Consider the following 14,084-nt stretch of genomic DNA (forward strand, 5'->3'; position numbering starts at 1 on the left):
GGTAATGAAGTCTGTAACATTTGTTAGTACGTCTGTTACCCAGAACTTATGTTTATGTAATAGAACTTCGCGCTTTATTTTTTCCCCTTTAAAGAAGCCATGTTAATCTAACGGCGACCACATAATTTTTCGTCAAACCTCAGGATTCCGTGGAATTGCCGTAAATGCCTACCACGATAATTTCGGAGAGGTGATTAAAGCGAAATATTTCAACTAAGTAACTAAAAGCCAGGTTGGACAATGAAACTTATCTTACGGAATTCGCGTTACAAGTACCTAGAAATACTATGGTGTACTTTTCTGAAAGGCTCGTAATTTGCTCACAACGGTTATTAATTTCACAGAAAATATTTACGCCCCCGGGAAACGTGAGTAATTTTTGTTTTTAAAGTTACATAACCGAAAGAAACCCAGGACCTATTCTGCAGGCATTAAAGCATTTATTCCAGCAGTTCAGAACTTCTACACAGTAAGTGAAGTGTTGTACAGACGAGTGTTTTTCATTTTGTTTCTTGAATTTTTTCGGAGTATTATTTCACGCTCTAATATCGATGTCTGCGTTTGTTTTATTTTGGATTGTCATTTCATTTACTTCCATTCCAAACAGACGATATTTGTTTAAAATTCGTCAGATATTTCATTAGTTTTAAATATCTTCATTTAAAAACTATAGTTTCTGATGTTCAGTTGTTATAACAGCCGTTTCCTCCCTTATATGTGAATATGAATATATCTGAGTGTGGGGTGTTCATGCGGAATGCCGAAGCATAATTGGAAATAAAACGGCTCCTCATTTCATCTTATAAAGGTGAAGTGCACAAGTCACTTTCTGACAGTTTCGGTGACGCTGAAATCTAACCATGTACCTCTGTGTTTTATTCAGACCGTCGAGATGTTGAGTTAGTGAAAAAAGCTACACACAGCACGAAGGCATCAAAGTATATGTTGGTCACCGGGAGTTCCGACTTGTATCACAGAACTCAAATCTATTACTTTATACTGTATAGAGGTTCTCAAGGAAAGCTACTCATTTATCTTCAGTCAGCTAAGACAGAGAGAAGTGCCTTAGATTATTATGACAATATGACAGAATGGCATAAATCAGCGCACATCTTTACAGTGGTTGTTGGTAACAATCTTTCTTTGCTGGTATTCGATGACGGTTGTCCGCCTCGTTAGCTGCGCGATAAGCGTGTTGGGTTGCTTTCTGAAGGAGCCTGGGTTCGATTCCGGCCTGGTCGGAGATTTTTCTCCGCTCAGGGAGTGGGTGTTGTGTTGTTCTTACATTCGTATCATCATAGTTGGCAGTCCACTGTTGAGACGGCTGCATGGGTACGTATCGAAAGCTACTAAATTAAAAAAAAATATCATGTCCATAGAAACTTTCTAGGATCGGAGCAGTTTTAATGTGTCAAGAAGATTCAAGAACATTTTTCGTTATACTGTAGTCCATAACAGGACAATATGAACACTAACTGGTGAAGTGTGGAAATAGATGTAGATATTGCCGTAGATGTTTTACGAAACCATAGGAGCCCATTCTAGCACAACATAAAATTACGGTAATCTTCTGGGCTCGTCAATGCAGTGATTTCCACATAAGACGGGATTTTCTGAGAATTAATGAGTTGATTGTTTTGTATTTTTTAATGAGAAAGTATAATATTCCGCTCTCAACTTCGGGTGTTTTAGAGATGGATTGATTTCGTTTCTACATTTGTTGTATAGTGTCTTCCAGGTGACAATATATCATACTTGCTCCTAGTTGAGAGTGGGGAGAAAATAGGCTGTCACACTGCGTAACAATCGCCGTCTGGATTGACTGAGCCGCCCGCGATGGCCGTGCAGTTCTAGGCGCTGCAGTCCGGAACCGCGGGACGGCTACGGTTGCAGGTTCGAATCCTGCCTCGGGCATGGATGTGTGTGATGTCCTTAGGTTAGTTAGGTTTAAGTAGTTCTAAGTTCTAGGGGACTGATGACCTAAGATGTTAAGTCCCATAGTGCTCAGAGCCATTTGAACCATTGATGACTCAACAGGCACTGAGGAAAAATGTACGCAACCGTTATTAGAACAAAGCAAATGACACCGTCATCACGGCGCCACGGGCATGCCTTTACGACCATTATGGAAAATCTCCAACGAAAGTGTCTCACTTCGTAGAGCAAAGAAGAGCTCCCTGGTGGCATAACACAGGTTTCTTTTGCGGAGTAAAGGAACTGTATTTGTGTCAAATGGCTGCCTGGTAGTCATATATAAATATAACTATGTTGTAATCGATTTTGGTCCGATTGTATTAATTTGTAGAACAGGAATTGACGTGCGTTGTCGGTACGGTTCTCAACTTTGATTCTCGGAGCTACAACCCTTTTGTAAGACAGTCATAATCTACATATTTAAGGGTTATTCAGTGACTAACTTCTAAAGATCGACAGTGAAGTGACACAAGTTCTCAAGCCGCTTTCGTAGTTAACGCTCATCCTTCCGAGAAGAAACAATTTGCAACATTTTTATGTCATTTACAATGTAGATTGCAGTGAAGATCAGCACCGAAATATGAAAGATAAGATATTCAAATTGTTTCATTTGCGAAATATTATGTTATCAAAATGTCTGACTGGCGTTACCGTGTAATGTAATAACAAAATACTGAATTTTTCTTTAATGCAATGGAATTATACTCAGAGCTACGCAGGTGAGTATTATTCAGTTGAACGTAGACCTATCGTCCTGAGTATTCAAGATGTATTGTTAAAAATCAGTCAAAACTCTTCTTTCAGTGTGTGTAACTGCACATGTTATAAGCTTCACTCACTTTTTATTTAACGATTAATTTATCCACATTTATACTCAGAGCTACGCGGGTGAGTATTATTCAGTTGAACGTAGACCTATCGTCTTGAGTATTCAAGATGTATTGTTAAAAATCAGTCAAAACTCTTCTTTCAGTGTGTGTAACTGCACATGTTATAAGCTTCACTCACTTTTTATTTAACGATTAATTTATCCACATACTCACACGTTATATCGTGCGATACATTACCTTCGTAAGCTCTACATTTTTAGTAATAGTTGTTGTTGTTGTTGTTGTGGTGGTGGTCTTCAGTCCGAAGACTGTTTTCATGTGGCTTTCCAGGCTAGCGTATCATTTCTAAACTTCTTCTTCTCCGAATAACTGCAGCTACCTGCATATAATCATGTTACTTGACGAAATATTGTCGCCTCTAATTAATCGATGTGGAACACAGATATTGTGTCTCACACACAGTATGAAACTTAGGCCTCATCCTCTCACACACGAAAAGGGATATGTAATAGAAGATTCGAAGTGTTAAGTACACTGATAGAAACCCAGTTGTCACAATGCTAGGCAACAACTTCGTTACTGTTTTCTTTTGCTCTCACGTACTGACTCCTCCCAAAGACTGATGGCACGCTCTTTAGTTATTTTGGCATGCTGTTTAGGGAGGCTAGCAGGAACTTGAGATACGACAGTCGCTGGGTGATTCACACGTGTTTAAGCGGATCTATAGGTTCCTTGAAAAGCAGAGTTACTTGCATTGTGTCAATCGCTCCGTTCTTGATTACGCAGATTACATAACATTTGCTAATATAAACTGGGTAATTACCATAAAGCTATCGCATTTCCAAAACAAAAACTGATCTGTAACTCATTTGAAGTAACTGCAGTGAGTGCAGTATGACATGAGAAGGTTCCAGCGGTAGATAATTAACGTGCCAGCTTCGCGAACAGATCAGATAAGAACGTAATGCGCGCAAAGCAGAAGATAATACCCATTAACTCATATGAATGGAAACATACTGAAGGTATTTCCCGCCAAAATAGTTTCGTGTAGTCGTAATGAAATGCGAAATTGTGAAACAACGACGCTAAAACATTTTAAGAAACAGAAAACGTTGTGTTGCGATGATTAGATTAGCGTAGGTACAAGAAGAGAGTGATACATGAAATACATGTGTATAAGGCACGTTAATTTTGTCAGTCGATTGTTTCACTTGAGAATTTTCATTACCGATTGTTCTATCGTACTGTTCACCTGCTCTCGTCACGTTTGTGTAATTTTAACAAAAGTACTTCATTAAGTCAGACTAGAGTTGTGAAATCTCTGTTCGCTGCAGCAGACTGTCAAGTCAGCGTAAACTGTGGTAGTTTACTAGTAGCTTTGTTCAGTTAATGTTGTAACTGCATTACGTGTATGTGTGGTGTGTTGCATAACTATTAGGTGTTGCCTCATTTCGAAAGCTTTGTTTGTGTATGCGATTATTCTCTTAGCAGGTTCCCCGAAACTGGTAGCAGTGAACTGTTTAGAAATTGACTGAGGATATCTAAAGGGCCACACAACTTATGGAACATTTTTGTTCTGCATAGTTGTCCTCCCGTCTTTTACTTGAAAATAAACAGTATTTATATCAAAACTGAAACTGTCAGTGTTGAGTTCTGATTCTATTCGAAAATTGGTATGTAATGTGAACCAGAGGGATGTTGTAGTAAAAAATTTGAAACAGTATAGATTTATCATATAGCATTAGAAAACGGAATATCCTCAAAAAAGGTAAAATTAAAAAAAAAAAAGACCGCAAAACGAAAACATATCAGACATTACTTCAGTACTTCATCGAGCATGTGTAAGACATATTTCTGTTATTCATAACAACTTACGCATTTAGCGGTAATAACAGGAAACTCTGGCCTTTGATCGTGACAAAGAACATTCTATTTAGTACAAAATTACAACAATAATTGTGTGGATTCTTTTATGTTTATGCATGTAAACGGTACTTGCATCAGAAGTAATTGTTTTGATTACATGAAAGCGAGGGGTTACGTGGCCAACGAATTTTTAGTTTGCGGTTGTAACTATGTGCGAAGCAAATCAAAACAAAATTTCTCTCTCTTACATTCATTTATGTTTCTTCCCCTACCAATGCAACCAATACTATCGGTATTCCTGCCATTTACTACGTCAAATATGTACTGTACCAAAACTACCGAACCGTAGTTTTGGTCGCAACGTTAGATCAGACAAACATGAGGCAGTTTTGTAGCCCTATTTCTCTATTCGCAACAAGGAAAACCGGAGGAGGAGGAATTAAATGGGGAAAACGCTAGAACGGTCACTAAGAGAACTATAGCGCGAATTGTTATCTTGATGGAGCTTCAGTAGGATCTACTACATGACTGCTTCAACAGTTCTATTAAAATGTACGATACCAATGAGACGTCACATCAAAAGACACTTAACGTGAGCAGGCATCTGGGATACAGAGGGTGTGAGGGGTAGTCATAAATTTTCGTCACCTCGAAAAAACAATGTTACGAAATTAATTTTCGTTATTTGTTTATTTATCCGAGTCCAAACGACACTAATAGACAACATAATAAAAACTATAATCTAGTATTAATTACAGGGAATTTCACACTCTGTGAATCCAGTGTTCAGCAACGGGAATGGCACAGTTATTCGCCGCAAACAGGTCTTCCATGTCACAGAGTTAACTCAGGTTTCTGCAGACCAACAGGTGTTCAGATTCCTGCCTCGTACCACATTCACAACACTTCTTAAAATTAGACTTGAACCTTGTTACCCCTGTTCTCAATCTATTGACGGTTTTACAGGTCCCATAATGGGGATAGGAGTCTGAGGGTAGCTTTTCTTTTGCTGCCCACCCTGCAGGACAGTTTGTTAGACACAGCTCATTTCGGTGAGCTCCTAACCATGAAACTGTAGCAGTTTTAAGCAGGAAGGTTCCTCTGGATTTTGTCACGATGAATAGATAAGTGCCTGCAGTTCTGGTTTAGATTGAAATCCCGCGCCACAGCACCGTAGCACGCCGCTAGAGGAGCTAAAACAAAATGGCGCTGCTCACTGTGGAGATTTCTATAAATAACGTTAAAACTGTCTTGCAAGACAGTACAAATACGTTTCGATGAAATAGCTGTGTGCCGCCTAACTAATTCATCATTTATGACTATAGACACAACTACGCGAGTTATCCTCTGACTGTGTGCTGAGGCCGCGGGCGCTGGCAGGTCAGGCGTACAGCTAGCTGCTGGGAGCTGCCGTGCTGCGGGACAGTTGACAGGCACGCAGCGTCGCATTCCACGCGCGGCCGGCACGCAGTCGCCACCTGGCGGCCAGCGCTGCCATACCAACGCGCACACCCAGGCCTGCACGCGCTGCGGCCACCGTCCGATGAGCACCAACTATTTACTCTACTGTCCTTTAAAACTGAAACCTCGCGAAGGATGCATGTATCGTCAAACTGGCATGAGTTTCCTTTAATTTACGTCTATGGTCACAATCACTTCTGTTTCACAGATTACCGGTTTCGGTCTTTAATGACCATCATCAGGTCTGCAGCGAAAATGGGAAAAATATAAATACACTCGCAAACTGTATACAGCTTAAGAACAGTACATAGAGCATATTGAAAAGTGGTACTGACAAAATTTACATTTGTGCGCTTTAAACGTGAAGAGGCATACCTGTCCCATAAAAACAAAGTCCTGTTGCACTGCAGCCATAGTGGCATAGTCAACTGTTAAATGCGGAATCAGCACCAGCATCGTCAAATACATATGAATCACATCACATGCAAGAGTCATGTAGTCAATATAACTACTCTTTAAAACAAGCTGCCGTTTTTTTATTGCTTTTTATTACTGTAACACTTTTTATACTTTATAAGCTTATCACAGACTTTAACTATTGTATCCCCCTTTTATTTCTGCTGTTTCAATTAATGAAAACTAGTGTATGCTGACATTAGCGACATCTGGTCAACTTACTACACAAACATCTTGTGGCTACTGTAAGGCAGCTTGTTTTAAACAGTAGTTTTACTGACAACATGACTCGTGCATGTGATGTGATTCATATGTATTTGACGATGCTGGTGCTGATTCCGCATTTAACAGTTGACTATGCCACTATGGCTGCAGAGCACCAGGACTTTGGTTTTATGAGACAGGTATGCCTCTTCATATTTAAAGCGCACAACTGTAAATTTTGTCAGTACTACTTTTCAATATGCTCTATGTATTGTTCTTAAGCTGTATAGAGTTTGAGAGTGTATTTATATTGTTCCAATTTTTTCTGCTGATCTGATGATGGTTATTAAATACCGAAACCGGTAGTCTGTTAAACAGAAAAGATTGTGACCATAGACGTAAATTAAAGGAAACTTATTACATATACGGGTCACTGTGTTTTTTCGCGACGATGTCGCAGCTTGTGAAATTGGTATGAAGTGTACTACGTGTATGGATACGCAAATCATAAGCATTTCAGCGCAGATGCACTAAGTAGGTAGCAGTGACGCTATCTTCATTCTTTATATGGGGAAAAATTACACTGCAGGTTTTTTATAATTGGCTTTTAGGACAGCACTCTGAAGGATATAATGTCAGTCATGACGCCACGAACCTAAGGACCGTCATCGAGCGGAGAACCAAGTACACCAAGGAGAAATGTCTAGAAGCACCCATCGAAATTTGGCAGTGTCAGAATTTTTGCCTGTTCAGTCCGTAGTTTATCGTTCGACAATATTGCTGCCCCAGTTAGCCGGGATCCCACGACTGTCATACGAATATGCAATCGATACCGAGCGAGGTGGCGCAGTGGTTAGACACTGGACTCGCATTCGGGAGGACGACGGTTCAATCCCACGTCCGGCCATCCTGATTTAGGTTTTCCGTGAATTTCCTAAAACGCTCCAGACAAATGCCGGGATGGTTCCTTTCAAAGGGCACGGCCGTCTTCCTTCCCCGTTCTTCCCTAATCCGATGGGACCGATGACCTCGCTGTCTGGTCTCCTTCCCCAAACCAACCAACCAATCGATAGCTTCAGCAATGCTGTAATCATCGTCATACGGTATCTCTGCTGCTCCCATTCGACTAGCGCCAAAGAGGACAGACACATTACGCGTTTCGCCGTGCACGTCAGAACAACCACGTTACTTACCTATCTTCAGTCTTCAGTTGGTCTTGTTAGCAGACACTTATCCACACAGACAGTGAATGTCTGGAGCACCAGGGATTGTCAGCACGGATACCTTTGTTGTGGCAGTTCAGCGGGAGAGAGAGGTGCACCCACAGTGCTACGCCCAGCGACATCAGTGGACACTGTCGTCTTTTCAGACAATTTTGACAATTTTCAGGTCTACGCACAGCATCACAATGGACGTAACCGTGTGTCCAGGTTCCGGGAAAAATGAACGTTTCCATATTACAATCTTCATCATCATAAAGGCGCAGCACCTCTCGTGATGGGTTGAATGCCATTCGGTACGCAGCATGATCTCATCTGGTTCGCATAACGTAAGTTGGACACCTGGTGTTACATTTCTGACGTGTTAAGGCTGGTGGCTGCGGTGTGTCTTCCAGCTCTCCATGAAGTTACGTTTCAACAAGATAACGCAAGACTCCGTGTTGTCCGTGCTGTCATGACCTACCTCGATGGGGTGTGTGTTCGACTGTTGATCTGGACACCATGTTCCCCACATCTCTCACCCACTGCCGTGGGTTTCCGAGAGACTGGCCCGCTACCATTCGACAAAATCGATGAACTCTGGAGTAGAGCTGAGACAGCATGGAATTACGTATCCGTATTGTCATCCAAGCCCACTCCCACTCGATACTGAATCGGATTACGGAATTTAGAGAACTTTGAATAGATGAACCAAGAACAGCATAATCACATTGGTTAACGCGGAATCTCGCATGCAGTTCATCCCATACTTCGGTAAGATTTCGAAGAAAGTCGGGTCACATTTGCGATAGAACAACATGCAACCAGCCTTCTTTATTCCACAGAGCGTCGGGATGAAATGTAGGCGCAAAGGACACTCTACCAGTAGAAACTACAATACTGCTGGAATATATTATATTGCATTAATGCGACAACTGACCTATGAGGTACATTGGACAAACAAGCAGAAGCTTCTGCACGGGATTTAAAGAACTCTTTAATCTAGCTAACTCCAAGTCAGCTTTAAGTAACCATTTGCGTGAGGAGGGGCACACCATAACTAATTTGCAAACTAATTTTCTTCATCAGGAAAGAAAAGGACATAATCTCAACATTTTCGAAGAGATCGAGATATTAAGATGCAAAAAGCGTCTCCCAATGCTTATCCTAAATGGGCAACTAGAGTTGCATTATCACAACATTTAGCAAACTTCGACTGCTTAAATAAAATAACCTAATCTACAGGTCTATTCCATAATTAAAACAATTTTTACACGCAGTTACTTTACAGTTGTCCCTGAAATCACACTTCTCTACTGCGCTCTTACGTGTTTGACCTCTAGAATTGTGAAGCATTGTCAGATTTATACATCATTACTGATGTGTTTACGATTCATAAAGAAGTTGATTGATAAAGTCCTATATAATTCATTTTATTTTATGAGTGTATTCTACTCTGCATGCTTCTCCCCTGGTTTTAAAACAAAGTGAAATAACAATTGTATTTTAGGTTCTTCTACCTTTACATATAAAATTACTTGTAATTTTGCCACCTTGCTTTTTCTGCCACTGTTTACGATTCTATTCCCATATCGCCCTCCATTGCATACGTTCTTCCGTGCATCCCGCCATTTTCTTTACCGGAACCGGCGCCAGCACGGGTCCAGCTCCGTTCGTCTAGACAGTCACAGTGGACCTGAAGTTCTCACATCTATCTTAAGCCTTAGGTATGTCCATATGAGATTTCATATTTACGTTTCTCCAGTCCTTTTATTTAGATGTCAGTCTGTTTTGTGAGCAGTACTTTGTATAACATTGACTTGTCATACAATCAGGCCAGGTCTACTTTGAGATTTATTTTACCTCAGTGTGAACGTAGCTTTCAGCAACTGTGGATCACCACAGTACAAAATTTGTTGCATATGAATGTAAGCTTAAGCCACGCGGTGCCGGAGGCACACTAGTTTTTCCCTCGTTCAGGGACCAGGGCCCAAACAGGTGCCCCAGCTTGAGGGTAAAAGAGAAAATGTTGCCGCCGGGGCGAGGCTCCACCAGAGTTCATTTCCTCCCCCTGTCATGCTGGTTGCGGGAACCTATTTGTTAACTGCGGACGCACAATGCGGTGCGTTGTCAGAGTTTACAGATAGCACTGAGAGTTACTGTCCAGCCTATTCGGTTGCTGATTTTGGACGTGTACACATCGTAGATAGCAGAAACACGGACGTTCCGTCGCTATAATAGACAAGCGCTGTCTTCCATCATCTTGTGAGCAGCCTTGTGCAGCCGTACGGTCTGGCCAATATGTTTTGTGATACGAAGCGCGCAGAAACTAGAGTTATTGCTTTCGTGCAATCACGCTGTTTTTCACCACAATAATCCGGCATTGCTACTCCACTAATCGCATGACGGTAAGCTTTGTCGTTCGACCCCTGCCACTGTGCGTGTAATGCGGAACTCATGGCTAGCAACTCTCTGTTTCTTGATTCATTTCAGTCAAATATAACTCACTCTCTCTAGGAATTGGACGTATTCCCTTACAAGTTTCTCAACGCGTATTGATGTGTTTTAAGCTTCATTCCTTGTCCTACAGCAATGCGGCATCTCACCACGTCACCCACAATTTCAATGCTTTCTGCAAAAGACTGTGACAGGTTACCTTAAAAAAATGGTTCAAATGGCTCTGAGCACTGTGGGACTTAACATCTGAGGTCATCAGTCCCCTAGAACTTAGAACTACTTAAACCTAACTAACCTAAGGACATCACACACATCCATGCCCGAGGAAGGATTCGAACCTGCGACCATAGCGGTCGCATGGTTCCGGACTGAAGCGCCTGGAACCGCTCGGTCACAATGGCCGGCTTGAGTGCTACTATCCGTTAGACAGGGAAACGGTGAGAGGCAGTGATTTTCCTGGTTTTATTAACCTCAGTCCATCAACTACAGACCAGCCGCTACACAGATACTCTATAGGTGCCCGCTAGCTTATTATTGGGCAGTTAATATACATTACCTAGAAATCTTTTGGACGAAGTTATTTTTTAAATATTTTTCAGTAAGCAGCGAATGTAATTTCAATAATGATGTCTGATTTCCTCTCGGGCATACTTATTTCTGTAAGAGGTCTCTGTTGACGCATTCAGGTTCCGTAAATGTTGCCAGTACACCCTTGTAGTTATCTCATGTGCGATTTGCGCCCAGTTATCGGGAACGGGGTCAACAGTGTGTCAAACAGTGGCAGCTGTCATCTTCGAGAATCAGAACGATCACGACCTCTGCTACCATTTTGAGTGTGTGATATAAGGTATTACACGATACAATTTAAAGAACAGTATTATCAGCCTTTTTCAGATGAATGGGGTTTAATGTAGGAAGAACGGCTCTGAGAGCGCCTGTGTGTTAGTGTGTGTGTGTGTGTGTGTGTGTGTGTGTGTGTGTGTGTTAGTAAAAGCGCGCAGAATCGTTTTTTAGATTCCTCACAAAACAAACAAGATTTTTTTCAAACGGTTAAAACTTATCTCAGAAAAGAACTTTCAACATCGCAGCGCGTCAGCAATCGTTGGTTAATATATTAAAAAACCAGAAACCCGCGTCGATTGCGAAGCTCGTCTTAGGAACTTGTTGGTTTTATTGTTCTGAAGAAGGTTTAGTTATCTACGCTGAAACCTAGGTTAACACTAGGTGCATTTTTCGCAATCGAGGCGGATTTCTGGTTTTTTAATATATCTCAGAAAAGGTCCGATGCACAGGTGGCATCAGTTTTGTTCCAATTCGGAGTTATTTGACGGTGATTGTTTTGAAAATCCGAATGCAAGTGTCTCTTTTGCACGCAAAATACGAACAGTGCACTTACAAATGGTGACATTAACTAGGCATTAATTTCAGCCTAATTAAAATCTTTCTCAAAAGGAATAAATGGATTCGCACAATTTTCCACGACATCAGCTCCGATTGTCGTTGAAACCTTGCTTAATATAGGCCTACTGTAACATCAGTAAGACAGGTGTTCGAATGGCTGCATAAATGGTCGCTCGTCCGGACTAAACCGAAATCTGTTTGCTCCATACTCCTAGCTCAAACAGGAACCGGGCACCAAACCAAGATCTTTCCCTTCTCCCAAGCCGCGATTCTGCAGGCGGCCTTTTCAAACATACTGTTTCGGTTATAATGCTTTCTACTGAACTTCTGGCTTCATCCGTCAATCCTAATGCTCCTGCATTATAGAACTGAGCAGGCAGTAAACAGAGGGAGGTCTGTCGGATAGGAGTTGGGAACTGCGCTTTCATGCAGAGTGTTATCGCGGTAAAACGATATTCGCTCCTGCCAACCAGAAAACTGTGATCCGGACGTCAGGATTGACCCAAACGTCCGGTCCGACAGCGTTCGTATCTCATTACCGACAGCGGGCGCCGAAATTGCAGTTTTAATTCAGTTAAGCATCGGCGAGGGCGCCGCTCTGCTATATGAAACTACCCGCATCCCAAACCCCCACCCCGAGGCCAAAAACGGCCGCATATGTGCGGGCAGATTGGATTACGATCTGTGTCCCGGCGGGATGCCGCTCGATTGGGGTTAAAACCGATTGGCCCGCAAATACTGCGAGAGCGAACGGTCGCTGTGGAAACGCGACAACTGGGGCACACTGTTTCCGGCTCGGCGCCTCCCAGTGGGGGCGGCGGCGACGCCTCACCAACCGCCCCCTCCGACGCCTGTCTGCTACCGTCTCCACACGGGCAGGGGCGCTAGTGGAGGTAGTTACTGCTGTAGCGAGCGCATTACGTTTCCGCAAGGCACTTCTACAGTTAAGCCACAGCTTGCAGAGTGAACACGTTCAAATCACAGCAGACGAAGGTTTTTAACAAACATCTCCGCGTTTTATGGAGATCGTATTTATTGATACATTACATTACTATTTTTCAAATTAATATATAAAATTGTGAAATACCGTCAGACTTCAAGAAGAATATAATAATTCCAATCCCAAAGAAAGTAGGTGTTGATAGATGTGAAAATTACCGAACTATCAGTTTAATAAGTCACAGCTGCAAAATACGAACGCGAATTCTTTACAGACGAATGGAAAAACTGGTAGAAGCCGACCTCGGGGAAGACGAGTTTGGATTCCGTAGAAATGATGGAACACGTGAGGCAATACTGACCCTACGATTTATCTTAGAAGAAAGATTAAGGAAAGGCAAACCTACGTTTCTAGCATTTGTAGACTTAGAGAAAGCTTTTGACAATATTGACTGGAACACTCTCTTTCAAATTCTGAAGGTGGCAGGAGTAAAATACAGGGAGCGAAAGGCTATTTACAATTTGTACAGAAACCAGATGGCAGTTATAAGAGTCGAGGGACATGAAAGAGAAGCAGTGGTTGGGAAGGGAGTGAGACAGGGTTGTAGCCTCTCCCCGATTCTATTCAATCTGTATATTGAGCAAGCAGTAAAGGAAACAAAAGAAAAGTTCGGAGTAGGTATTAAAATCCATGGAGAAGAAATAAAAACTTTGAGGTTCACGGATGACGCTATAATTCTGTCAGAGACAGCAAAGGACTTGGAAGAGCAGTTGAACGGAATGGATAGTGTCTTGAAAGTAGGGTATAAGATGAACATCAACAAAAGCAAAACGAGAATAATGGGATGTAGTCGAATTAAGTCGGGTGATGCTGAGGGAATTAGATTAGGAAATGAGACACTTAAAGTAGTAAAGGAGTTTTGCTATTTGGGGAACAAAATAACTGATGGTGGTCGAAGTAGAGAGGATATAGAATGTAGACTGGCAATGGCAAGGAAGAAGAGAAATTTGTTAACATCGAGTATAGATTTAAGTGTCAGGAAGTCGTTTCTGAAATTATTTGTATGGAATGTAGCCATGTATGGAAGTGAAACATGGACGATAAATAGTTTCGACAAGAAGAGAATAGAAGCTTTCGAAATGTGGTGCTACAGAAGAATGCTGAAGATTAGGTGAGTAGATCACATAACTAATGAGGAGGTATTGAATAGAATTAGGGATAAGAGGAGCTTGTGGCACAACTTGACTAGAAGAAGGGATCGGTTGGTAGGACATGTTCTGAGGCATCAAGGGATCA

At 41.8% G+C, this 14,084-nt stretch overlaps 1 protein-coding gene across 2 annotated transcripts in view; it reads left to right on the forward strand.

The window, feature by feature from the left end:
• The window catches only part of LOC126274625 (superoxide dismutase [Cu-Zn]-like), a 330,804-nt gene that overhangs the window by 233,210 nt on the left and 83,510 nt on the right, over positions 1–14,084 (forward strand). The window lies entirely within an intron of this gene.

Source organism: Schistocerca gregaria, chromosome 1, assembly GCF_023897955.1.
Source record: "Schistocerca gregaria isolate iqSchGreg1 chromosome 1, iqSchGreg1.2, whole genome shotgun sequence".
Taxonomy (NCBI): Eukaryota; Metazoa; Arthropoda; class Insecta; order Orthoptera; family Acrididae; genus Schistocerca; species Schistocerca gregaria.